Genomic DNA, 24,610 nt, shown 5'->3' on the forward strand with positions numbered 1-24,610 from the left:
CCAATGCAGGCACCCTTACACCATAGTGGAAGGATGCCTGTGTTGAGGGAATGTTTGTTTATGTGCAGGAAGGTGTCCTTTCTTGCACATAAACAATAACAACTGGTGACTTGCAACTTCTATGTGTACTGGGCCACCCCCTTTGGCTCTACTTCCAGCCTTTCAATCCTCCTCCACTGGCTGCTCCTTCAATGACAAGGTAACTCAGGGCCAAACCTTTGCATGTTAACCTCTTGAATGGGTTTTATATTAACTTGGTGATATTCAAACATAAGTTCCACAGCACTGCTTGCGCTCCCTTGAGTGGGTGGCGTTTTGATCGTGTGCCAGTCAATCTACTGGTGAAGCATAGGAAAGAGGAAAGCTACATCAAACCGCTAGGTAGGGTCGCAACTTAACCAGGCAGGGAGTGCCCCTAAAGAATTATATCAAATTCTTAAATCCTTTACCAACCCCAAGGCCTGCAACAATAAAGTTGCTCCATCTCAAGAACGCTGCAATAAAGTTGCTAATCATTTTGTACATAAAATCGAGCTCATTTATGACAAAATCACTAAAGACAGGAACCATCTGAATGACATTTCATTCTGCTGTCCTCCATCTTTGACCAATGTGCATTCTCTGGAAAGCTTTTCTCCTCTTATATTTGACACTGTGGAGACACTGTTGAACACAGTTAAATCGGGTTCTCCCCTGGATATCATTACAGCCAAAACATCCTCTGTACTCTATAAACAGTTGTTCCCATCTATCTGCTCAATCTCTCCATGAGAGAAGGTCAACTACCACCTGAATGGAAGGCCACACAAATAATTCCCATCCAAAAGAAAGCTAATGCCCCGTTGGAGGATCTGTCCAACTATCGTCTGATTTCTCTTCTACCTCTTCGGAGTAAGTTATTGGAAAAGCATATTAACCCCTTCCATGCTCATGACGGAACGGTTCCGTCATGAGCATCGGTTGAGCTGTGCTCATGACGGAACCGTTCCGTCATGGCCCCGCCCGCGCTCGAACCCTTCAGCACCGCGGGGGAATCCGCGCAGCGCTGAAGGGGTTAAGAAACATCTCTCTGAATATATCGAATCTACTGAATGCCTTGACTCTTCTCAGTCTGGATTTAGGCCAATGTACACTACGGAGTCAGCATTGATTGCCATTACTGATAATATAAGACACTCCCTTGACAACGGCCAAGCAGAACCACTCGTGCTGCTGGATTTGTCAGTGGCTTTCGAAGCAGTTTCTCATCCCATTCTACAAAGGAGACTTAGAGAAATTGGAATTCGAGGACAAGCCTTTCACTGGATCTCGTGCTTTCTCACTCACCAGACTCAGACCATAAATCTTGGCCCTTTCCAATCACAGACCATGGAACTCACCAAAGGAGTACCTCAGCGATCCTGCCTTAGTCACACTGATCGACATTTATGTTGCTCAGTTAGCTGGATTACTTAGAAAGCTGGGCTTCACGTCGATCTCGTATGCTGATGACACCCAGCTTTTACTGTAATTTGACAAAAATTCCTACAATACTCAGACTGCTTTCTCGGAAGGCATGACTGTTATCGCTACCTGGATGTGGAATCATTTCCTACAGATAAATGCTGGGAAAACTGAGATCATGCTATTCGGAGAAGCTCCTCGGCTCTGGTCCCCAGGGTGGTGGCTATCTGAATTAAGCACCACCACGGTCCCTAAGACTGTGGTAAAGAACATAGGCATACGTCTGGTCCAGAAACTCACAATGAAAGAGCAAGGTATAACGACTTTGGGCTCATGCTTCCATATGTTAAGCCTCCTACGCAGGGTATTTCCCTTTCTCCCCTGACTGTACATAAAGCACTCATCCAGGCACTGGTGATAAGCCACCTGGGCTACTGTAATGCTCTCTTGATTTCAGCTAGTGAGTCCTCTTTAAGTGGTCTTCAGGTAGTTCAAAACACCATGGCTTTCCTTGTTTCGAACTCTCCTGCCAGAGTAGCCTCTCTCCCTCTATTGCAATGTTTACACAGGCTTCCCATATGCAAGCGGGTTAAATTTAAGATTTGTTGCATTGTGCACAAAGCACTAAACTGTAAAGGTCCTGGCTATCTAGCAGAAAAAAGTATTCAATACCAGCCACTCAGACCTTTAACCTCCGGAGCCAAATCCTTGCTTCTTGTCCCACGTTTTAAGAAATCCCGCTTGGGTGGAAAGCATTCTTCTACCTCGCCCCCCATTACTGGAATCAGCTCCCTATTCATCTCCGGAAATTCCCATAATACATTTTATTTAGAAAGCTCCTTAAAACCAAGCTTTTCTAAAATACCCCTTTCTAATCTGCCTTGACAGTTGCACTTCTGTAGGGCGGAGATACCCCTTTGGGGTGATTCGGGCGCTTTACAAGTTAATAATAATAATAATAATGTCTCACAGGTCTATTCATGAATCTCTCTGATTACTGTACTCCAAATTAATGTTTCACCTACTCAAAAGACTTTATAATGCTCCTATGCCTGTCTTCTAAATTTGTGCAGATTTCTCTTTTCTTGTGGCAAAAATCGTGTCTTGCATAGTTGAAGTCATTTCTGGGTCAGTGAATATTGGTGTAAATAAAGATGGAAATAGTGTGAAACCCATTTTAATGTTAATCTTATCCCTGGCTGCTAGTATAATGCTTGTGATTGGAGAGTAATATACACCCTTTGGCTGTTCCTCGACCATGTGACTGACTGTCTGTTAGACCTGGCACCATTGGTGTGGGTCTCCCTTACATATTTGCTGTTGCCTCATATGTTTTTGCTGGTGTTAGATGCTTTGGGCACTGTGCCACTGCTGTCCAGTGCCACAGTGCAAGTGCTCCCTATTGTAAATGAATGTATTGATTAGTGATTCCATGATTGACTGATTTGGTTTACTTGTCAGACCCTAGTATAGTGCACTGAGTGTGCCCAGGGCTTGTAAATCCAAATGCTGCTGGTGGGCTTGCAGCACTGGTTGTGCCACCCACAGAAGCGGCCTTGTAAAATGTGTCTAAGGTCTGCCATTGCAGAGCCTGCGTGCAGGCTGGTACTGTCATGCTGACTGGGCAAGTGCACCCACTTGCCAGTCCCTAAACCTTCCCTTTTCTTCATATCAGACACCCATATGGTAGGCCCAAGGGCAGGGTGCATTGTAAGTATAAGGTAGGACATACCCTGGTGTGTGTGGCATGTCCTAATAGTGAATTACAGCCATTTTCGTTTTTCACTATTGCAAGGCTACCTGTTCTCCATAGGCCAGAGTGGGCTGTTAGATTATTACATGTTTATAACCTTAAGTGACCCAGAGAACATGGAAGAAATTTGAGTTTAGTATGCCTGAACTCAGAATGATAAAATACACCTTTTAGTGAAGGTGCTTTTAACATTCTGTGTTTGAAAATACCACTTTTAAAAAGTAGGTATTTTCTTGCCTAACCTTTTCAAACCTGCCTCTGCTAGGCTGTATATTCCTTTGTCTGGAGTTTGAGTGTGTCAAGAATTCCTGTCATACAAGGGAAACACGCCCTTTTGTAAACAGGAGAGCTGTTACATAACTCAAGGGAAACACGCCCTTATGTAAACAGGAGAGCTGTTACATAACTCAAGGGAAACACGCCCTTATGTAAACAGGAGAGCTGTTACATAACTCAAGGGAAACACGCCCTTATGTAAACAGGAGAGATGTTACATAACTCAAGGAAAACACGCCCTATAAAGGGAGGAACCGGGAGGTACAAGGCTGTCGGATATTGTGTTTACACCGACGTACCTGCTTCGTGAAGAGCAGTGTTCCGGAGTGGTGCTCCAGTAAGGCAAGAACGGAGGTAGGTCGAGTCGTTACTCCCTGGGCCGTGTCTTGCCCCATCGTCACCTGTGAAGGACCCGGAAGCTCTACCGGTCAACCATTGAGCTTCGCTTTTTTACTCGGCTGAGTCCAAGCGCAGTGGCGCTTTTGCTGGTTGGAGTCGTAACTCCCAGCCCGACCAGAGACACAGGGACTGCCAGCTGTAACGCACACCAGGAGGTGTTTGCCGCGTTACAGACTCGGAAGTCCACAGGATCGATCGAGCGGCTGCTCTCGGTTCAGTCTTCTTGCTTGTGATTGGGGTATCGGTGACGCATCACCAGGAGGTGACTCCGCGTCCCGGTGCAGTCTGAGGAAGAGGTTGAGCGGCTGCTCCCTTCAGGTAGAGACCCCGGCTGGGTGTTTCCCTGACTCCTCGATTCTCCCCAACACTCTTCGTGCCCCTCACAGCCTACCGATTGGCATTGTCGGCCATTTCATTTCTGCCCTCTGTTGGCATACGCCGGGATCGGCGTATATGCAGAGGACGGTTAGGACCATCCGTGCTGTGGGCTGGTAACGTACTTAGCCTGGAGGATTCCAGTGACTATAACTTTTGTTTGTTCTTTGTATTTTATTTGCCTTCATTAAAAGAACTAACCCTTCACAAGTGGTTGCGTCCTCATTGTCGTGTCTGTTAAACGATCCTGAGACGTTCAGGGCGTTACAAAATATCCGACCTTAATAACACTAACTGTCTCCCGGTCGATAACAGACATGGCAACACTTGATGATGTGCTGGCTGCTTTAGCGGCCATGCAAGTTGAAGTGGCTGCCTCTAGGCAAGAAACAGCCGATGTAAAAGCCAGACTGGATGCTATCCAATTGGACCCGCTCACGCCCAGCACCTCCCTCACGAACCAGACCCCTGCGGTAGTGGTGGAAATGCCGGTAGCCATCCCCTTGGCAACACCAGAGAGGTACAGTGGGGATCCTAACACAGTGCAGGTATTCCTCACACAAGTGGCGCTACATTTATCGTGCAAACCAAAGGCGTTCCCCACGAGTCAGGCTCGTGTGGCTTTCCTTATATCCTATTTGGCTGGAAACGCGGCACAATGGGCCGTACCTCTGGTGAGCAGGGACGACCCCCTCTTACGTGATTGGGGTGCTTTTCGCGAGGAATTCCTGAAGGTATTCGACAGAAGGGCTGACTCGTACACGGCGGACCGTGAAATGCTTGAGTTGAGACAGGGATCCAACGACCTGGTGCAGTATCTCAACGCGTTCCAAAGGCTGGTTGCGGAAACCAAGTGGCCTGTTGCTAAACAGACGGCGCTCTTCCATCAAGGGCTGTGCGATGAGCTCAAGGACGCCGTGGCTCATATTGACCCTCAACCCAAGACATGTGAGGGCCTTATCAACCTGGTATTACGGCTGGAACATAGGCTAAGTGAAAGAAAGGGGGATCATGGGAGAAAAGGAAAATCCCTTCCATCCTATGTGACGGTGGGAAGTCCTGAAACTTCCAATGCATCCAAGGGAGAACCCATGGACATCAGCGCAATACGTGCGAGCCTCACAGCCACGGAGAAAGAGTCACGCCGTAAACAAGGATTGTGCCTATATTGTGGCAAAAAAGGCCACTACGTACGTGAATGCCCTGCCAAACCGAAGACGTCACGTTATCGGGCCAACCGGTCGGTAACAGCCGTGGTGGACATACCGGCGGAAAACTAGAGGACTCCAAGACCAGAGAAGGGGCATCTCGGAGTCACTCATCCATCCCTTCACTTTCCAACTCGGTCACTAAGGGACAACGACACCTGTTTATCACGGTGCACGTGGGAGTGCATGACCAGTGGATACCCGTTGTGGCCATGGTGGATTCAGGGGCCACTGGCACGTTTATGGACCACAACGAGGCATGCAGGCTAGGGCTAGTGCTTCTTCCCAAAGCAGTACCCGAAGACGTCTATGCGGTAGACGGAAGGCGATTGGTGACGGGGCCCATCGGACAGCACACGGGGGTCCTTCCGATGAGATATGGGAGGAACCATTTGGAACAAATCGATTTTAACATCATCCGAGCGTCCCAATATGGCGTCATATTGGGATTGCCGTGGCTACAGAAACACAACCCCTTTGTGGATTGGCCAACACATCGCATCGAAATGACGTCACCGTATTGCATCCTGCATTGTGGAATAAGAACGGAATCCCTTGACGCAGATGAGAGCGGGAGTCAGACGGTGGCTACAGCGGCAGAAAAAGATGTGGCTCTCCCCCAGGCTTATCACAGTTTTGAGGATGTATTTGATGAGGTGAAGGCGGAAGTGCTACCACCACATAGACAGTTTGACTGCCAGATCGACCTGGTGCCAGGGGCCAGCGTTCCCAGCGGCAGGCTGTATGCCCTGACGGAGCCTGAAAACGTGCATCTCCGGGGGTACCTGGATAAACTCCTCAAGCTAGGATTCATCCGCCCGTCCAAGTCTCCGGCCGCCTCGCCACTCTTCTTCATCCCGAAGGCTAATGGGGAGCTGAGAGCCTGTGTGGACTTTAGGGCATTGAATGCGATAACCATAAAAAATCGGTACCCCTTGCCTCTCATCAGTGTACTTCTGGAACAGGTCAAGAAAGCTCGTATCTACACCAAGTTGGATTTGAAAGGGGCATACCATCTGGTGCGCATGAGGGACGGAGACGAGTGGAAGACCGCCTTTAAGACCAGGTTCGGCCTTTTTGAGTACCTCGTCATGCCGTTCGGTCTGTGCAACGCCCCGGCAGCCTTTCAGTACTTTTTGAATGAGGTATTCAGAGAGGAGTTGGATATCTACGTGGTCGTATATATCGACGACATCCTCATCTATTCGTCCAGTGTGGAGGAGCACGTACACCACGTCAAAGCTGTGCTCCAAAAGCTGAGGGAAAACATGCTGTTTTGTAAACTCAGCAAGTGTGACTTCCACGTCACATCCGTGGAATTCCTCGGAGTGATGCTGAGTCCAGAGGGACAGGAGATGGCAGAACGAAAGATCAAGGCGGTGAAAGAATGGCCGGTGCCCCAAAGCGTGAAGGACGTCCAAAGTTTCATTGGCTTCGCCAACTTTTACAGGCGGTTTATAGATGAATTTTCAGGAGTGGTGGCCCCAATCACACAGCTACTGAGGAAGTCCAAGGAGTTTGTCTGGTCCCCTGAAGCGAACAAAGCCTTTGAGGCCCTGAAAAGCGCCTTTGGTAAGGCGCCGGTGTTGGCTCACCCCGATCCGGATCTCCCCTACGTGGTGGAAGCGGACGCGTCGGATGTGGCGCTGGGGGCTATCTTGTCCCAACGCAACCACGACACAGGGGTGCTTCATCCCGTTGCGTACATGTCCCGCAAACTCAACGACGCCGAACGCAACTACCATATTGCGGAGAAGGAGCTTCTCGCAATCAAGGACGCCTTCACCGAATGGAGGCATTGGTTGATGGGGGCAAGACATGTGGTATCGGTGTACACGGACCATCGGAACCTACAGTTCATGACGGCCACTAGACACCTTTCTCCCAGGCAGCTGCGGTGGATGATCTTCTTTGCGGGGTTCAACTTCCGCATCACATATCGGCCGGGGACGGAAAACCGGAAGGCGGACGCCCTGTCCCGTCAATCTGCAGTTAAGGAACCATTGCCTGCAACCGAGCGTTCCATCATTTCCCCGAGGATGGTATTGGGGGTTATCCAACCGGATACTTTCCTGAGGGGAATAAAGAGAGGGATCAGGTCATTCGCATGGCGGAGGTGGCTCCTCAGTCACAGAGAATGGCAGCTGAAGGACGGGATACCCCTGAAGGGCAGGTGCCTATTGATACCCACGCCTAGGCTAAGGAAACAAGCATTCATCTGGTGCCATGACTCTCCATGCGCAGGTCATTTGGGCTTTGAAAAAACGGTGGCTAGCATGGGACGGCATTTCTGGTGGCCAACCATGAGAGTGGATGTCAGGAGGTGGGGACAGGAGTGTCCTACGTGTGCTACCATGAAGGCCGACCATGGCCGAACCCAAGGGCTCTTACATCCACTTCCGACCCCGGATAGACCATGGGATAGCATATCACTGGACTTCGTGGTGGGCCTACCGGTAGACCAGGGGATGACGGCAATACTGGTGGTGGTGGATTACTTGACGAAAATGGGGCACTTCATCCCCTGCAAGAGAGTCCCTACGGCCGGGGAATTGGCGTCACTACTCCTAAAGAATGTGGTACGACTGCATGGATTACCTGGGGTGATCGTGTCGGACCGGGGGTCGCAGTTTACTGCGCAATTCTGGAAGACATGGTGCACTGCGCTGCATGTTAAGACCGCCCTGTCCACCAGCTACCACCCTCAAACGGACGGCCAAACCGAGCGCCTGAACCAAACGCTCAAACAGTATCTGCGATGTTTTGTGGACCAGGGCAGGGAAGAATGGGTCGACTTGCTATGGGTTGCAGAGATAGCCTATAACAACGCCACTCACAGCTCCACACAGTCATCTCCGTTCTATAGCAACTATGGCCAACATCCCAGGTTCTTGCCATTTCTACATCCGTTCAGAGAGGACAGGATTCCCGCCACAGCGGACAGGGTGGCACACATAAAAGACACGTTGATGCGCTCAAGGGCTGTCCTAATAGAGGCCAAGAGAAGATACAAGGCTGCGGCAGATAGGAAGAGAAGGCCCGGGCCACTGTACCGCACTGGAGACTACGTCTGGATATCCACAAGAAACATGAGGTTTCGAAAGAACAGTGTGTTCCATCCCAAGTACATGGGCCCCTATCGAATTACCAAGTGTATGGGTCCCGTGAACGTGAAGGTGTGCTTGCCCCAGTCATTGCGGATACACCCTGTCTTTCATGTATCATTGCTCAAACCAGCACCCTCCAAGCCGTCTGGGACACCTAGGCCGGTATGCGTGGAGTCGGAGGTGGAGTATGAAGTGTCGGGCATACGGGCGTCCAAATGGCGCAGGGGGAAGCTGTGGTACCTGGTTGCGTGGAAAGGCTATGGCCCGGAGGAGCATTCATGGGAACCGGCTGAAGGGGTTCATGCTCCGCGCTTGGTCTCCTTGTTCCATCGGCGTTTTCCTGCCAGCGCTGGACCCGTGGGGAGCCGCTGAGAGGGAGGATGTACTGTCAAGAATTCCTGTCATACAAGGGAAACACGCCCTTTTGTAAACAGGAGAGCTGTTACATAACTCAAGGGAAACACGCCCTTATGTAAACAGGAGAGCTGTTACATAACTCAAGGGAAACACGCCCTTATGTAAACAGGAGAGCTGTTACATAACTCAAGGGAAACACGCCCTTATGTAAACAGGAGAGATGTTACATAACTCAAGGAAAACACGCCCTATAAAGGGAGGAACCGGGAGGTACAAGGCTGTCGGATATTGTGTTTACACCGACGTACCTGCTTCGTGAAGAGCAGTGTTCCGGAGTGGTGCTCCAGTAAGGCAAGAACGGAGGTAGGTCGAGTCGTTACTCCCTGGGCCGTGTCTTGCCCCATCGTCACCTGTGAAGGACCCGGAAGCTCTACCGGTCAACCATTGAGCTTCGCTTTTTGACTCGGCTGAGTCCAAGCGCAGTGGCGCTTTTGCTGGTTGGAGTCGTAACTCCCAGCCCGACCAGAGACACAGGGACTGCCAGCTGTAACGCACACCAGGAGGTGTTTGCCGCGTTACAGACTCGGAAGTCCACAGGATCGATCGAGCGGCTGCTCTCGGTTCAGTCTTCTTGCTTGTGATTGGGGTATCGGTGACGCATCACCAGGAGGTGACTCCGCGTCCCGGTGCAGTCTGAGGAAGAGGTTGAGCGGCTGCTCCCTTCCGGTAGAGACCCCGGCTGGGTGTTTCCCTGACTCCTCGATTCTCCCCAACACTCTTCGTGCCCCTCACAGCCTACCGATTGGCATTGTCGGCCATTTCATTTCTGCCCTCTGTTGGCATACGCCGGGATCGGCGTATATGCAGAGGACGGTTAGGACCATCCGTGCTGTGGGCTGGTAACGTACTTAGCCTGGAGGATTCCAGTGACTATAACTTTTGTTTGTTCTTTGTATTTTATTTGCCTTCATTAAAAGAACTAACCCTTCACAAGTGGTTGCGTCCTCATTGTCGTGTCTGTTAAACGATCCTGAGACGTTCAGGGCGTTACAGAGTGACAGGGCTGGGGATTCCAAGAGACAGGATGAGTCAGCCCAGTGGTGAATAGAGAGATCTGCATCTAGATGAACCTTGAATAGGGCTTTGCTTGCCTTCCACAATGCTGGCTCCACCTCCTGGGGAGCGGCTGATGTCTCTGCCCTGCACAGTGAATGAAGAGAAGGAACCCTGTCAACAAAGTGCTCCAGGGCTGTACTTGCCTTCCACAATGCTGGCTCCACCTCTTGTGGAGCGTCTGATGTTTCTGCCCTGCACTATGAAAGGAAAGGAGAAGTCTGGTAAACAGAGTGCCCAGGAACTGGTTTAGACTGGCCAAAGGCCCCTCTGCCCTCAGAGGACAAAGGATTTTGGGGTATAAATATTGGGACCCTGATCCCAAGAAATTAGATCACTTTTGGAACAAGAAGAAACCTTTACTGAGGAGCGGAACCTGAAGAAACTAAGGAGAGACTATCCCTAAGCTGAAGTGCTGCTTGGGGGATTGGCCTGTAGTGGTTTGCCTGACAGCCAAAGGAAGGAGAAGAGACTTTGTGTGCTTTTTTCAACTTGTAAGGATCTCCAAGGGCTTGGAACAGAGCTTGCCTCCTGCTGAAGTCTCAGGGACAACAGACTTCAACCCCCCAGCTCCCCAGAGTTCTTTGGAAGTGCCTGCTGCTGTTTGGGCCTTCTGAGGGACTGCGTGTCGCAAGGAGCTGGAAGCGCGACTCAACTAAGCCAAATCGTGTCGCCGTCGCACTTCTGAACAAGGGTGTCGCTGCTGGAGTTGTCGCACTGCACCGCATCGAGAGAAGCACCTCGCAATGAAGAGGAAGCGTGTCGCCGTCGCTGCTGCCTGCCGTTGCACTTCTGAACAAGGGTGTCACCGCTGGAGTTGTCGTACTGCACTGCATCGAGAGAAGAGTCTCGCAAAGAGGAAGAAGCGTGTCGCTGTTGCTGCCGTCGCACTTCTGAACAAGGGTGTCGCCGCTGGAACTGTCGCATTGCACCGCATCGGAGAAAGCACCTCGCATCCCCGAGAAGCGCACCGCCGTTGGAGCTGCTGCCGTCGCATTTCTGAACAAGGATGTCGCCGCTGTAGTTGTCGCATCGTGCGGAAGCTTCACGCATCGTGGGAGAAGAGTGTCGCAGTTGGACCTTTTGCCGTCGCACTTCTGAACAAGGTTGTCGCCTCTGCAGTCCACGCATCAAACCGAGAACTTCTCGCATCCCCGGAGAAGCGTGCCGCATCTGGAAGATCTTCACGTCTTTATTTCTTTGCACCAGAACTTTGCCGCATTTCCATCGCTGCGACATTACTTGTGGTGGAAGCGCAACGCATCGTAAGGTACATTGACTCAAAGTGTCGCATCTTAAGAACTGAACTGAACTAAGCTAAAAACTACCATCTTAAAGTAATAGTATTGTATTTTTTTGTCGTTTATACTCTTGTGGTAAATCTATATAAAGCATACGTATTTTTTATATAAAACCTGAGTGGTGTCCATTTGTAGTGTTGTCACTGGATTACTGTATGTGGTCACAAATGCTTTACACACTGCCTCTGAGATAAGCCTGTCTGCTCGTGCCAAGCTACCAAGGGGGTGAGCAGGGGTTATTTTAGGAGTGTACCCCCTTACCCTGACTAGAGGCAAGGGTCCCTATTTGTCACAAGTACCTACCTGTGCCAACTAGAGACCCCCAAATCTAACACTGTCCATAAGGAGCAGTGAGCAGTTCTGTGGTCCAGGGTGTTCCAAGGCAATCTGGTCCACAAGCACTACTGTTTCTCAGACTCTTTCTGACAGTATTCCGCCAGAAAGGCTTGCATAAAAAAAGTTGGTTGTGTCCCTAATACCTAAACTCCCCTACTTTGGACGTAACACTATTTGTTTCCAACACATGCTTGGGCCATCTCTCCCTAGATGAAACTGTTTATAACTCTGAGTATTGTTTTTTAAGAAGGCCCAGAGACAGCAACAGGAGGCGTCAGCAATATATATAATAATTTCAAAGCCATTTTAAACAAGAATTCTAGTCAAGAGAGACTGACTTTCCAGGAATAGAGCTCTTTATATTATATAGCTCGTGCCAATCAAGAGAAATTCAAAATGATTATCTTTTTAAATAATTTACTACTTTTACCCCTATATATGTGATGGACAGAGATGGAAGAGTTTACCCATTTCTCTTACTACTTCATGTTGGTCAATACGTTTTATAACTGATCCCCACACTTATGAATATACATCTTCCAGCCAGAAATAAGATTATTTCTCTTTAGCTCTTCGATTAGCACTTGGAAAGTGGCCCAGTCTTTGTTTTTGAGCTCAACATATCATCTGTGTACCTGTAAAGTTTAAACTCATCTTGCCCAATCTTCACCCACCAGCATCTGAGTTGCATCAAGTGACATGATAGAGGCTCTTCCAGCATAAAGAGTATGGGTGATACCAGTAAAATATGTAAGGATCCCCTGTGAATGGGAAAGGTTCTTGAAATCATACCTTCAGCCTCACCCTTGATGTGCCCAGTGAACCCAGACTGGTCCAGATGAACCAGGATTAGCATCAGTGCATCTAGTTGTGTTGCCAGGACTCTTTTAAATAATTAAGCGTCTCCACTTAGCATAGCAAGGGGCCTGAACTATACATGTAGTCAGGTCTCCCCTCGCATTGAAAGAACTGAAAGTGGTCTCTCCCTGGCATTGGAAGGACTAGAAGTGATCTCTCCCTGGCAGTAGAAGGACAGAACGTGTTGCCTTCCTCCTATACTGAATGAGCAACAGACAAATAAGGAAGGAGTTAGAGGCCTGGGTAGTGTGAGAGCCAGGGCTGCCCTGAATTCCATGTAAAAGACATCTGAGAAGCCAGTGACCTTCACAGTTTTGAGCCTGTCAATTTCCTTAATGACCACTTCTACCCAGGTTGGCATCACCAGCTCTTATGCTTGTTTTGAGGGCAGTCTCAGAACGTGGGCTTCACCAATATATGTCTTGCTAATTCCTGCCTCCCTGGTATGGGCAATATAAAGACTAGTAACATTTTCTAAACAGACCTCTTCTTAGCAGCCTCCCTAAACATTGAGACATCTCTTTCAGTTATCGATTTAATGCTGCCCCCGACTGTCCTGGCATGAAATTCACCCTTGGAAAGCACGTGGACCTTGTGTCCTTCTTTCAATATCGTTTGTTTGGGGGTGCGACTATGTGACACTCACACTACGAAACTGTATGAACTTCAGCTTTTAGATATACCTCTGAAAAGCAACAACAAACCCTTCCATTTTGAAGCCCTACAAACACAACTACCTTAAACAAAATATGCCCTGGTACTCAGAGATGATCACCGCACAAGTGAGGCTGAAAAGGACCCTTGCACTATAGAAGGAGAACCCATTATCTCACCATCTTCAAACAACTATCAACAGAAGTTGAGCATCTGTACACCACTTACTAGGAAACTGGCACAAAGCAAAATGAAATGCTACAGAAAGCTATCTAGACATAGAGTCTAGAAGAACCTCCAATCATAGTAAGAAACCGAAAAATAGGTATTTGGGGCCTCATGTAGGTGGCCTGGCATTTACCACTTCATAAATACCGAATCATACCGATTCGGTATTTATGAAGTGGTAAATGCTATGTAGGTAATCAATCGGTAAAAATTACCGATTCGTAGAAATTCGGTAATTACCGAATCGGTATTTACCGATTCGGTAATGAGGCATACCTTCCCATTGATTGAATCAATGGGAAGGTATGCCTCATTACCGATTTGGTAAATACCGATTCGGTAATGGGGGGAGCAAAATCAAGGGTGGCAGGGTGTCACAGTGACACCCTGTTGCACCCCTGATTCCTACATGTGTGCACATGTGGCACACATACATGCCCTAAGGGCATGTATGTCTGCCACATTGCACACTTCAAAGTGCATAAAAATGCTTTTTTGCAGCTATTCGTTATTTACCACCAACTTTTAGTTGGTGGTAAATAACGAATCCACCCAACACCCACACACTCCCCCCTACATCTCATTTCATGATTCGGTATTTACCGAATCGGTAAATTTACCGATTCGGTAAATACCGAATCATGAAATTCTCCCCCTACATCTCAACAGCCTAAATACCGGTCGGTAACGGTATATTTACCGAAAATCGGCCGTTACCGACCGGTATTAGGCTTCCTACATGAGGCCCTTGGTGACCAAGCTGAGGGTCAGCAATCGCAGGCTGAAAGAGGATGCAAAGCTCATACTTGGGCCCCATCCCAATGTTGCCACAAATCCTTTTTGGGGTTTGTGTCCAAAACGGAAGTGCAATTTGGACACAAACTGTGAAAGCAATCAGAGCATGTACTTTACTCTGTACACGCAGAGAATGGGAATAATTTGACCTGACCCTTTGGAAAAAGATACACACTTGCTGATAGGCAGCCTCAGCCGCGTGTAACGCATCAAGCTTGAATATACGAACACGCAGGGTCCATGTTCTGCGGAAGTGATCTCAGAGCCGGCAGAAGAGGCAGCTTATGACATTATTCGAGAGAGGGGAGAAAACTCACGTCAGTTGCAACACCTATCAATCAGAAAAGCATTGGTAATGCTTGTTTGGAAACGCAAAGACACACCAATAACGCATTATTGTAACGAGCTGACGTGGGAGATCACACAATACAAACGAAATCATCTCTGAGAACTTGGGCGAATTTAGAGTGTGTATTTCATGCTCCTCCGCCAAGATCACTGCAGGGTGAGCTCCTTCATGCCTGTGTAAGTGCCTTCGCGCGTGCATGCTGCACAGCATAAGAGGGTCGCATTTTTCTACAGTGCTTGAGACCGCCAACAAAGGTGCCCGATTTGATGAAGTCATTAGAACGTACAGACTCCACTCGTCCCCACGTTACAGCCAGGATGCCCCAGTCTGTCCATCACGCGCGGAAGAGGAATTACAGGCCCACCTTGGTCATTACAAGTGACAGGCGAGCATTAGGGGATAATAGTGCTGCATTAATCAGGTGCTCACGGCCTGCTCCCTCCCCCTTACCCTCGTGTGGCCGGTTAGCAGGCAGCATTCATCCACAACTGTCAAATTCAATTACGTCAGTAGAGATGGGCGGCTGGATACCTTGTGTGAGAAAGACGTTTGCATCCCGTGCTTAATTTGTGCCGGTGGTTGGAGATTGTGGCACCGGCACTCGTGTTAGGAGAACGGTGCTCATTTATCATCATTAGACTTTGACCCAGAGTGAAAGAGAGAAAGGAATGAAAGGAAGAAGAAAGGAAAACAGTGACAGAGGCATAAAGGAGGGATGAAAAGTCCCTAAGAGTGAGATGAACAGTCAAAAAGCTTATGACGGTAAAAGTATGAAGGCAAAAAGAGGTGGAATCGATATTAGGTGTCGTAAAAATATGGCCACCTCGACTTTCGGCAGTGATAGAGGACTCCTTCTGCGCATGTTTACTTGTAAATTAAGCACTGCTCCTGCCCCCACACCCCTACCAGCTGTCCCTGGCAGCTGCACCAGTTTACTCTCATCCAGAGGTTGCAGAATCAACCAATACCTTTGCAGTATTCGACCCGGAAATGGAATATGAACGTTTGTTTACGTTGCTAACAACTCCTTTTCCCACATTGGTTCGGGTACAAGCAAACAAGGGTCCCACTGCATCATGGCATCAGTGACTCGCAGAGCAGGCCTACCTTGAAGCTCGGGCCTCCTACATCCTTGCTCACCAGGATCATAAACACGAAGCACAGACCTTTATGATATGCAACCTTCCAGGCAGGGACAAATGCACGTACATGCCTCGAAACCAGCACAGCGATATGACTGATCCCAAGCTTGAACCTGAAAGTTATGCAGTTAGTATAGTAAGCCTGAAAACAATAGTACATTTTGTAACCATTTTATCTCCATTGGCCCAACAAGCCAATGAGCTGTGTACCCATCAATCAGCATCGTTTCTCCCCTGGTTTAGATCATTGCCTCGTTCCTTAAAATTGAAAGAAGTGCAAGCTTCAGCAAATTAAATAATGCAAACCATGCACAACAAACATCTCGTAATTTGTGTAAAAACTTTGCCTGGCATTTGGAAGGTCACCTACCCTTAAAAAAAAACCCAATAGACAAGATATTTCCCCATAAAAACTTAACATAAGCCAGTTATAAAACTAGAACTTCACAAACATTTAAAAAGTCATTTAAAATGCCACTTCTGGAGGTTTCCATAGTCAGTTTCAGCTTTTATTGACGCCCTATGGGTGTTGTGCTCTGGGCATAATCGCACTTAGGTGGCTTTGTCTTAATTATTGAGTTGTGATTGTGTGTTTAGTGTTAAAGGGTTAACACAGTGATATTTATATATATATATATATATATATATATATATATATATATATATATATTCACTTAAAAAACCATAGGTTTCACACATGTTATAGTTAGCTGGACATTTCCCTCGTAAAAAAACAATGAAATTCCCCCGTTATAGTTAGTGCAGGCAACTATAACTCACGCGACCGCAATCCTCTGCTGATGACGTCAGATATTACATCACTGATTACATATGTGTCTTTCTGAAAAATAAATAGTTGTAATATATGTATAGCTAAAGATTAATGGAAGAAGACATGGGTAAATAGGTGTCTAAATACAGTGATGTAATATCTGACATCATCAGCAGAGGATTGCGGTCGCATGAGTTATAGTTGCCTGCACTAACTATAACGGGGGAATTTCATTGGTTTTTTACGAGGGAAATGTCCAGCTAACTATAACATGTGTGAAACCTATGGTTTTTTAAGCGAATTTGCAAGGTTTTTTAAATGCTAATTCCTAACTATAACGTGTGTGAAACCTATGGTTTTTTAAGTGAATTTGTACTGTTTTTAAATGCTAAGTTATGTATTTATTAATATTTGTTTTTTTCAGGTTTTTCACCGTGCGCGCATCGTGGGCGCTGTGGGAGCTGTGGGCTCTCGGTGCGCTTTGCGCACCGAGCGCCCACGATGCGTTGTGCGTGTCGTGCGCGCACGGTGCGCGCACCCCGTGCTTTTTCGTAAAAAAAGCCTGACAAAGGCTAGGGGGTCAGAAACTGACCACCCTGCCCCCTTTTCACGTTCTGCACCTTTGTTTTTCACTGCCTCAGACTGCGAGAGACAAAATGGCGGACGACACTTCCTGATTTAGACCGATTTGAATGTTTACTGACATCTAACAACCAATCAGAATTGCGCTCGCGCACGTCACCGTGCGCGCACGGTGCGTGCTTATAGATATATATGTACTTTTAACTGAAATTTTCTCAGGAACTACTGAACAGATTGACTCCAGATATTCAAAAGGCACATCCCTGACCTGAGGACTACCTCTCTGCCAAATTTCAAGTAATTCTGTTCAGCCGTTCTGGCTGTACCTTGGACTAAAGGTCCCTATGGAAAAATGCATTGGGAAAACGCTTTTTGGGACCCCCATTTTTTCTCGGCCCCCGCTTGACTAATCACCCCGAGACTTTCAGGGTAGGAGCGGAGCGGAGCGCCCCAACTATTTTGAAAAATTTGCGAGGATTCGTCAACCGGCACCAAAGTTATTCAAAATAGAATTTTCAGATTTCCTATGGAAACACGGTCCTAACTATAACTATCTACTGGCGACCGCCAGCAGATAATATATGTATGTAGAGATATATATATATATATATATTACCTACTGGCGGTCGCCAGTAGGTAGATATAGTTAGGACCTATTTTCCATAGGAAATCTGCAACATTCTATTTGGAATAACGTTGGCGCCGATTGACGAATCTTTGCGAAATTTTCCAAACTTTTGGCCAGCCTCGGTCCGCTCCTATCCTGAAAATTTCACGGTGATTCGTCAAGCGGGGGCCGAGAAAAAAGTGGGTCCCAAAAGGCATTTTCCCCGTGCATTTTCCCATAGGACCTTTTGACGCAGCTACAGCCCGAACTGCTGAACGGAATTACACCAAATTTGGCAGAGAGGTAGTCCTCAGTTCAGACTCGTGCCTTTTGCTTAAATGGTGTAAATCCGATCAGTAGTTCCTGAGAAAATTAGAGGTAAAATTACCTATATATCTATGGCCTCGGAGGATCCGCGCACCCTATGCGCACCCAGCGCGCACCCTGCCGTGCCCGAGCTGTATTCTAATTGGCTGTCAACACTCCAGATCAGGAAGTGTTGGCAGCCATCTTGTGCCTCGGTAGAACCGAGGCACAAGAAACCTAAAAAACAAATGCGAAAAACGCAAAAAGGGGGCAGGGTAGAAACATCCTGACTCCCTAGGCCTGCTCATGGGGTCCCACAAGGACCCCCAGGGCCAAAAAATGTATTTTTGAAAAAAAAAAATCGGCGAGATTCGCGCACCCAGCGCGAATTTCGCCCGAAAAAAAAAAAAAAAGATCAGCGCGGACTCCTGTGCTGAATATGCTAATTTGCCCCCGGGGGCATAATAAAAACAAAAGTGTGGGGGGGTCCCAATCCCCCCACACTGCCCCGGGGACCGCCACCCCCTGGGGCTCGAACATAGTATATACGGGGGGGGGGCTCATGGCCCCCCCGCAGCCCCGGGGACCGCCACCCCTGGGGCTTCTTGAGCATGGGTGGGGGAACGGCCATCCCCCAGGGCTTTAAATATTTTGGGGTGGGGGGCTCTCAGGCCCCTCCAGCCTCGGGGACCGCCACCCCTGGGGCAACTTGTAACTGTGGGAGGGGGGCAACGCGGCCCCCCTCCTGGAGCCTTGTATAGGCCCTGGGGACCGCCACCCCCCAGGGCCGGCTCCTGCAGTGTTCCGGGGTGCCCACCCCCGGGACACTGCTGTTTACAATGACAGGGCGGGAGCCTCGCTGCTCCTGCTCTGCCATTGCAAACTGCTTTGCTTCATTGAAGCGAGAGCAGGGAAACCTGCTCTCGCTTCAATGAAGCAAAGCTGATTGCTTTTCCACATGGGGAGCAGCATGTTCGCTGCTCCCCATGTGGAAAAGCAATGCCGGTTCCCGCAGGACGCGGGGAGCCGGCTGGGACCGTAGGGGATTGGGACCCCCCACGGCCCCCAACGAGAGGCCAGGCCCCGGGGCCATAAGTGGCCTGGGAGGGGGGCCACGCGGCCCCCCTCCACCATTAAAAATAAATAAATAAATACATTTAAAAAAAATGTCAGGCCTTGGGGGATGGGGTCCCTGGGGCCTTAAAGTGGCCAGAGGAGGGGTCTTCGCAGCCCCCCTCCATAAATATATCCCACAATTAAAAAAAAAAGGGCCATGCCCCGGGGGATGGGGTCCCCGGGGCAAATTATGGGCTCCGGAGGGGCACCACGCGGCCCCCTTCCCGATTAAAAAAATAAAAAAATAAAAAAATAAATACATTTAAAAAAAATGTCAGGCCCTGGGGGATGGGGTCCCTGGGGCCTTAAAGTGGCCAGAGGAGGGGTCTACGCAGCCCCCCTCCATAAATATATCCCACAATTAAAAAAAAAAAAGGGCCATGCCCCGGGGGATGGGGTCCCCGGGGCAAATTATGGGCTCCGGAGGGGCGCCACGCGGCCCCCTTCCCGATTAAAAAAAAAAAATAAATGGGGGCAGGCCCTGGGGGATGGGGTCCCCAGGGCCCAAAAAATGGAAAAAGAAGGGGGGCTACACAGCCCCCTTCTAAAACAAACAACAACAAAAAAGACGGGATCGGACCGGAGGCCACGCCTCCTCCTTACACCACTCTGCAAACGCGCCCCCTGGCGCGTTTGCATAGGGGGAACTAATTGCCCTTGAATACTGGGGGTCCCTGGGGGCCAACTAGCCCACCAGGAACCTCCAGTATGCGCCAGGGGGCTGCGTTGCAGAGAGGTGTAATGAGGCCATGCCCCTTTTTACACTTCTCTGCAGCGCAGCTCCGTGGCGCTTACTGGAGGTACCTGATGGCCTAGTTGGCCGCCAGGGGACCTCAGGATTCAAGGGGACTTAATCCCCCTACTTAAAACGCGCCACGGGGCGCGTTTGCACAGTGGTGAAGGTAGGGGGCGGTGCCTGAGGTGATACTGTGCAAACACGCCCTGTGGTGCGTTTTAAGATGGGGATATCATTCCTCTTCAATCCAGAGGTCCCCTAGGGGCCAACTAGCCCACCAGGTACCTCCAGTAAGCACCATGGAGCTGCGTTGCAGAGTGTTGTAAAAAGGGGCGTGGCCTCTGAACACCTCTCTGCAACGCAGCTCTCTGACCCATACTGGAGGTACCTGATGTGGGCTAGTTGGCCCCCAGGGGACCGCAGTATTGAAGAGGAATTAATTCCCCAACATAAAACGCACCACAGGGCGTGTTTGCACAGTATCACCTCAGGCACCGCCCCCTACCTTCACCACTGTGCAAATGCGCCCCGTGGCGCATTTTCAGTAGGGGGATTAAGTCCCCTTGAATCCTGAGGTCCCCTGGCGGCCAACTAGGCCATCAGGTACCTCCAGTAAGCGCCACGGAGCTGCGCTGCAGAGAAGTGTAAAAAGGGGCGTGTTTGCACACGTTACCTCAGGACCCGCCCCCTTCCTTCTCCATTGTACAAATATTCCTCTAAAATCAGCCGAACTGCGAATTCCGATTTACTCACCTGTTATCAGGAGAGAACCCAGGTCTGCATCTTTTAGACCAGCACTGACCCTGAAAAGTAATTCTAAGCGTACTTATCAGTAACTTGTATTTCCGTCCATAGGAATCCATTGTGTGGTTTTCAGCAGAAAAGTTTCCAAGTGTCCATTTTTGAAACTTACAAATATTCCTCTAAAATCAGCCGAACTATGAATTCCGATTTACTCACCTGTTATCAGGAGAGAACCCAGGGCTGCATATTTTAGCCCAGCACTGACCCTGAAAAGTAATTCTAAGCGTTCTTAACAGTAACTTGTATTTCCCTCCTTAGGAATCCATTGTGTGCTTTTAAGCAGAAAAGCAGAAAAGTGCCTATTTTCACAAACTAAAAATATTCCTAAAAAATCGTCTGTATGACTTAAACACATTCTTTCAACTATTTACAGGAGATTCACCTGTGCTGGATCCAGGATCCACCACTGAGTAAGAAAAAGTAACGATAACACTACTTACCTGCTAAGTGAATTTTCTGCCTTAGAATAACATTGGTGATTCTATGTGAAAAATTGTCAACTTTTAAAATACAATAATAATCCTTAAAATCACTACTGTAACCAAAACGCTTTTACTTAACTGTTTACAGGAGATGTCCAAGGACTGAATCTAGGATCCAGTCCTGTGGTTAGAAAAGTAATCCATAAAGTAACTAATAGCATTTGACTAGACCCTCACATTGAGCTCAATGTTGCTTTGTGTTTGAAATTGTGTTGCCCATTGCAACAACTGTAACTACTGTACTTAAAAGTCTATTGCCCATTTGCAAAGTGTTTAAACTAAAGTAATTCATTCTGAGAAAGTATATTTTGTATTGTAATGTATAATGTAATTAAAAAAATAAAATATCTAAATATAAACAGTTAGAAAAATGTAGTAAATCAGTATAAAAAAAATCAGTATAACAATTAATACATAAAAAAATGTCATTTACAAAACCTTTGAAATTCACTGAAAAAACCATAGGTTTCAGGCCTGATACAGTTAGGAATTAGCATTTAAAAAACCTTTGAAATTCACTGAAAAAACCATAGGTTTCAGGCCTGATACAGTTAGGTATTAGCATTTAAAAAACCTTTGAAATTCACTGAAAAAACCATAGGTTTCAGGCCTGATATATTTAGGAGTTAGCATTTAAAAAACCTTAGAAATTCACTGAAAAAACAATAGGTTTTAGGGGTGTTATAGTTAGCTGGACATTTCACTCGAACAAAACCCTAGAAATTCCCCTGTTATAGTTAGTTCAGCTAACTATAACTCGCGCCCCCGCAATGTACTGCTGATGATGTCACATATTACATCATTCATGACATGGTCAGTGACATCACTGATGACATCTCAAATAATATATGCCCCTGGGGGGCAAAGTCCCGGGGGCCTTATATTATAGTTATGGGGGGCCCAGAGGGGCCCCCCAGCCCTGGGGACCGCCACCCCCGGGGCTTTTGTGAAATGTGTGGGGGGCCCTCAGCCTCCCCAGCCCCCCCAGCCCGGCGACCGCCACCCCCGGGGCTTTGGAAAAAATGGGTGGGGGGCTCAAAGGCCCCACCAAGCCCCGTGGACCGCCATCCCCATGGGATTTAAAGTATAACGTGGGGGGCATCCATGCCCCCCCAAGCCCCGGGGACCGCCACCACCGGGGTTTGAAATTTATTGTGTAGCGGGGGGCCCATGGCCCCCTGCTGTCCCGGGGACCGCCACCCCTTGGAGCTTTTTTAAAAATAAAATGAACCTGTGTGGGGGGGCTTGAGCCCCCCCACACGCCCCAGGGACCACCACCTCCCCGGGGCACTAAGTTTATAATTTGGGGGTCCATTATGGACCCCCAAGCCCCGGGGATCACCACCCCCAGTGCTTTTCAAATGGTGGGAGGGAGGCCGCGAGGCCCCCCTCCTGGAGCCCTTGATGGCCCTGGGGACTGCCGCCCCTGAAGGCCAGCTCCTGCAGTGTCCCGGGGTGCCCGCCCCCAGGACACTGCCGTTTGCAATGACCCTGTCATTGCAAACTGCTTTGCTATTTGGAAGAGAGAGTAGGAAACCTGCTCTCTCCTCCAAATAGCAAAGCAGATTGCTTTTCCACATGGGGAGCAGCATGTTAGCTGCTCCCCATGTGGAAAAGCAATGCCGGCTCCCGCAGGACGCGGGGAGCCGGCTGGGACCGTGGGGGGATTGGGGACCCCCCACGGTCCCCAACGAAGTGGGCCAGCCCTGGGGGATGGGGTCCGCATGGCTATTAGTGGCCCGGGAGGGGGGCCACGCAACCCCTCCTCCCCAAAATGTAAATAAAAAAAACCCCAAGCATTTGCAGTGCAATAGGTCTCGCATTTACGCGAGTTTAAGCTATTGGCATTGTAAATGACAATGCCTGTTATTTTTGTTTTTTAAAACATAAATAAAAGGCATTTTCATTTACAATGCCAATACCTTAAACTCGTGGAAATGCAAGACCTTTTGCATTGCAAATACTTGTTTAAGTTTAAAACCGAGCGCGGCGACGCTTCAAAGACACCGCGCTTGGTTTCTTTTTTTTTCTTCAACTTCAACACTGAGCGCGGTGTCCTTGAAGCTGGTGCCGCGCTCGGCTGCTTGCTCGGGCCCCTAACCCCAGGCTTTGGTGGCATGAATTTCTAAACACTGGCCTTCGCGAAATATTGAAATATTGCGTATTGATAATGATGAGTAGAGAGCTAGGTTAAGGAAAATGTGGGATCCTAAGAGGTGACTTTTGATGGGGTTTCAGGCTGGTCATGACTATATTTCATAGCATGGTTCTTTTCCTGTTTCATCTAGGTTGGTCTTGGATTGTTTAAGGTCCTCGATGCAACCTGCACGGTCTCCTTTTTTTTTTCTTTCTCTTCTTTCTTGTTGCGCCCTCTCTGAAAGCTGTGTGTTATCTTTTTGAATCTTGACTTTACAAATGTCGTGTTTATCTAGAAGGGTTTGGCTTATTTGGTTGGTTAACGTTGGGTGTATTTGTTACAATTGCATTCTAAAAAATAAAAGAAATAAAGTATTTAAGGTAGAAGGTGCCCACCAGGTTCGAGTTCATGCAAGTTAGGAGACATGCATGATGTTTTACAAATACTAACTACACCAATTTGATCAGGAGAGAATGTCATTTATCAACATCATGAGAGCGTTACTGCAGCGTTCCACCCATCTTTGGCTTTTAAAACTCAATACACTTCATAGTGCTCAACTGCCAGAAAAAGTGTGTGTGTGAAACAAAGGGCATCACAGATGTCCAGTCTTCAGGAGGAGATAGGGCTGTGGTGAGATGAACAACACACTCGGTGCTCAAATAGTGCCTAGAATCCAAAGCACCGATCACCTTGTCCTACTACTAGGAGACAGGGCACCTGTGAAATGAACACACTCGGTGCTCATATAGTGCTTAGAATCCAAAGCACCTATCACCTTGTCCCACTACTAGGAGACAGGGCTCTGGTGAAATGAACACAGTAGGTGCTTATATAGTGCTTAGAATCCAAAGCACCTATCACCTTGTCCCACTACTAGGAAACAGGGCTCTGGTGAAATTAACACAGTCGGTGCTCATATAGTGCTTAGAATCCAAAGCACCTATCACCTTGTCCCACTACTAGGAGACAGGGCTCTGGTGAAATGAACAACACACTCCCTGCTCATATAGTGCTTAGAATTCAAAGCACCTATCACCTTATCCCACTACTAGGAGACAGGGCACCTGTGAAATGAACAACACACTCGGTGCTCAGATAGTGCCTAGAATTCAAAGCACCAATCACCTTATCCCACTACTAGGAGACAGGGCTCTGGTGAAATGTACACACTCGGTGCTCATATAGTGCTTAGAATCCAAAGCACCTATCACCTTGTCCTACTACTAGGAGACAGGGCACCTGTGAAATTAACACACTCGGTGCTCAAATAGTGCCTAGAATCCAAAGCACCGATCACCTTGTCCCACTACTAGGAGACAGGGCACCTGTGAAATGAACACACTCGTTGCTCATAAAGTGTTTAGAATCCAA

This window comes from Triturus cristatus, chromosome 9 (genome assembly GCF_964204655.1).
Source record: "Triturus cristatus chromosome 9, aTriCri1.1, whole genome shotgun sequence".
Taxonomy (NCBI): Eukaryota; Metazoa; Chordata; class Amphibia; order Caudata; family Salamandridae; genus Triturus; species Triturus cristatus.